The sequence below is a fragment of the Lithobates pipiens genome, unplaced genomic scaffold (genome assembly GCF_037356315.1).
Source record: "Lithobates pipiens isolate NorthernLeopardFrog02 unplaced genomic scaffold, aLitPip1_a1.2 Scaffold_22, whole genome shotgun sequence".
Classification (NCBI taxonomy): domain Eukaryota; kingdom Metazoa; phylum Chordata; class Amphibia; order Anura; family Ranidae; genus Lithobates; species Lithobates pipiens.
The window spans coordinates 145,706,715-145,710,872 of record NW_027507784.1 but is presented as its reverse complement, the minus strand read 5'-3'; positions in this window follow the sequence as shown (position 1 = coordinate 145,710,872).

The window sequence follows — 4,158 nt, the reverse complement described above, 5'->3', positions numbered from 1 at the left end:
CCTGAATACGATCGGCTCTACAAAATTCGGCCCCTCATAAACCACTTCAACCAACGTTTTGCAGACTTGTTTACTCCCCATCAAGTTGTCTGCGTTGATGAGTCCCTGATTAAGTTTTCTGGTCGCTTGTCATTCAAACAATACGTCCCCAACAAGCGTTCCAGATACAGGGTCAAGATGTATTAGCTCTGTGACAGGGCCACAGGCTATACACCTAGTTTCATGGTTTATGAGGGTAAAGATAGTCACGTAGAGCCGGAGAACTGCCCTGACTACATAGGAAGCGCTGGCAAGATAGTGTGGGACATGGTGTCACCCTTATTCGGAAAGGGGTACCACTTGTACGTGGACAATTATTACACAAGCGTGCCACTGTTTAGTCACTTGTTTGATCATCAGATTGGAGCATGTGGCACCGTGCGACCTAATCGCCGGGGCTTTCCTCAGCGGCTTGTAGAGTCCCGTCTTAGGCTGGGGGAGAGAGCCTGCTTGCGCAGTAATAATTTGCTCGCTATGAAGTGGAGGGATAATAAGAATGTTTTCGTTCTTACCTCCCTTCATGCAGACACGACGGTCCAAATTCCTACGGCGACTGGTATTGTTGAGAAACCCCTCTGTGTCCACAAATATAACCTTAACATGGGAGGGGTGGACCTCAATGACCAGTTGTTGGCGCCATATCTAGTTGCCCGTAAGGCCAGACGCTGGTACAAAAAAGTGTCTGTTTATTTATTCCAATTGGCTATACTGAATGCTTATGTACTACACAAAGCTTCAGGACGGACTGGATCCTTCCTTAAATTCCAGGAGGATATCGTCAGAGCCCTTCTGTATCCAGACGGTGCTCCACCTCACCTTCCCCTACCAGATGCAGTAAGCCGGCTGCATGAGAGGCATTATTCTTATGTCATCCCGAGTACCCCTACCCAACGAGCCCCCCAAAGAAAATGTCGTGTCTGCAGAAAGCGCGGATATAGGCGTGACACCCGTTTTTGTTGTCCCCGCTGTCCTGACAATCCTGGTCTTTGCATTGGTGAATGTTTTGATAGCTACCATGAACTAGTTGAGTATTAGCGTAGGGTACAGCATTGCACAGGCTAGGCACACGTTCACAGGGTCTCCCAAGATGCCATCGCATTTTGAGAGACCCAAACCGCTGGAACCGTTACAACAGAAGTGCTAAAGTTACATAAAAAAGTGTTAAAAAAAAAAAAAAAGTGTTAAAAAAAATATATATATATAAAATAAAAAAAACAAAAATAGTTGTCGTTTTATTGTTCTCTCTCTCTCTATTCTCTCTCTATTGTTCTGCTCCTTTGTACTGTATTCTATTCTGCAATGTTTTATTGTTAACCATTTATTGTTTTCAGGTACGCCATTCAGCTGTAGCGTGGATTTATTTATCTTGACAGCAACAGCGTTTGCTCCCACGATACGTAAAGCCACGACTCCAGCGCTGTCGGAGGTGATTTCACCACCACAGTTAAAAAAGAGCATATATGCCGAAGCATGGGGGCATAAGGGGTGGAGGAGCGATTTTGCTCCTAATGCCGCGTACATACAGTCAAAATTCCGACGGAGGGCTTGCCCGTGGAAAAGTTTGAATGTATGTACGCGGCATAACTTTTTTGCGGGAGGATGCCCCCATGCTTCGGCATATATATATTTTAGGCACAGATTGTGTTAAATGTGTTATTTTTTGCTATTTTTTTTGTATTTGCTTTGCAGGTATGGTAAGTCCTACTGTTATACTGTAATGCTACTTTGTTTTATTGTTAACCATCATTTGCTTAGCAGGTACGCCATTCTGCTGCAGAGCGGATTTATTTATCTTGACAGCAACAGCGTTTGCTCCCACGATACATAAAGCCGCGACTCCAGCACTGTCGGGGGTGATTTCACCACCACAGTTAAAAAAGAGCATATATGCCGAAGCATGGGGGCATACGGGGTGGAGGAGCGATCTACTCCTACCTTTTGCGGGAGGATGCCCCCATGCTTCGGCATATATAAATGGTGCATGTATGCCCACCATTAAAAGTGGGTGGATGAAGGCTGGTATCTAATGGTGGGCATACCCACCGATCAATATTTTTTTTTCGTTCAGCCCACAGGCTGCATGAGAAAAAAAATTACAATATATGCCCAACCAGTTCCAGCAACATACTGGTATGTTGCGGGACTTTGAGTGCTTATACCAGAATGATGCCTGCAGGTTTAGGTATCATCTTGGTATCATTCTTTTCAGCCAGCGGTCGGCTTTTATGTAAAAGCAATCCTAGCGGCTAATTAGCCTCTAGACTACTTTTACAAGCAGTGGGAGGGAATGTCCCCCCCCCGCACCATCTTCCATGGTTTTCTCAGGCTCTCCTGTCCCAACAGGGAACCTGAGAATGCAGCCGGTGGTTCCGCCAGCTGACCATAGAGCTGATCAGAGACCAGAATGGCTCCAATCATCTCTATGGCCTAAGACACCGGAAGCTACGAGCATTTCATGACTTAGATTTTGCGGGATGTAAACAGCGCCATTGGGAAATTGGGAAAGCATTTTATCACACCGATCTTGATGTGGTCAGATGCTTTGAGGACAGAGGAGAGATCTAGGGTCTGATAGACCCTAATTTTTTTTAAAAAGAGTACCTGTCACTACCTATTGCAATCATAGGGGATATTTACATTCCCTGAGATAACAATAAAAATCATAAAAAAATATATATAAATGAAAGGAACAGTTTAAAAATAAAATAAAAAAGCAAAATAAATAATAAAAAAAAATAAAAATAAAAAAACACCCCTGTCCCCCCCTGCTAAGGCGCAACGTCGAACGCAAGCGTTGGTCTGGTGTCAAATGTAAACAGCAATTGCACCATGCATGTGAGGTATCACCACAAAGGTCAGATCGAGGGTACTAATTTTAGCAGTAGACCTCCTCCGTAAATCTAAAGTGGTCACCTGTAAAGGCATTTAAAGGCTTTTAAAAATGTACGTAGTTTGTCGCCGCTGCACGTTTCTGCGCAATTTTAAAGCTTGTCATGTTTGGTATCCATGTACTCGGCCTAAAATCATATTTTTTATTTCATCAAACATTTGGGCAATATAGTGATTTTTAGTGCATTAAAATAAAAAAAAGTGTGTTTTTTCCCCCAAAAATGCGTTTGAAAAATCGCTGCGCAAATACCGTGTGAAAAAAAAAATGAAACACCCACCATTTTAATCGGTAGGGCTTTTGCTTTAAAAAAACACTTCATGTTTGGGGGTTCAAAGTAATTTTCTTGCAAAAAAAAATATTTTTCATGTAAACAAAAAGTGTCAGAAAGGGCTTTTTCTTCAAGTGGTTAGAAGAGTGGGTGATGTGTGACATAAGCTTCTAAATGTTGTGCATAAAATGCCAGGACAGTTCAAAACCTCCCCAAATGACCCCATTTTAGAAAGTAGACACCCCAAGCTATTTGCTGAGAGGCATGTCGAGTCCATGGAATATTTTATATTTTGACAAAAGTTGTCGAAAAAATACATTATTATTATTTTTTTTTTGCACAAAGTTGTCATTAAATGATATATTGCTCAAACATGCCATGGTTATATGTAAAATTACACCCCAAAATACATTTTGTTGCTTCTCCTGAGTACGGGGATACCACAAGTGTGAGACCTTTTGGGAGCCTAACCGCGTACGGTACCCCAAAATCCAAGCACCACCTTCAGGATTTCTAAGGGTGTAAATTTTTGATTTCATTCCTCACTGCCTATCACAGTTTCGGAGGCCATGGAATGCCCAGATAGCACAAAATCCCCCCAAGTGACCCCATTTTGGAAAGAAGACACCCCAAGCTATTTGCCGAGAGGTATGGTTAGTATTTTGCAGACCTTCATTTTTGTCACAAAGTTTTGAAAATTGAAAAAAAGAAAAAAAATATACATTATTTTTTTTTTCTTCATTTTCAAAAACAAATGAGAGCTTCAAAATACTCACCATGCCTCTCGGCAAATAGCTTGGGGTGTCTACTTTCCAAAATGGGGTCATTTTGGGGGGTTTTGTGCTATTTTGGCATTTTATGACCTTCAAAACTGTGATAGGTAGTGAGGTGTGAAATCAAAAATTTACACCCTTAGAAATCCTGAAGGCGGTTCTTGGTTTTCGGGGCCCCGTACGCGACT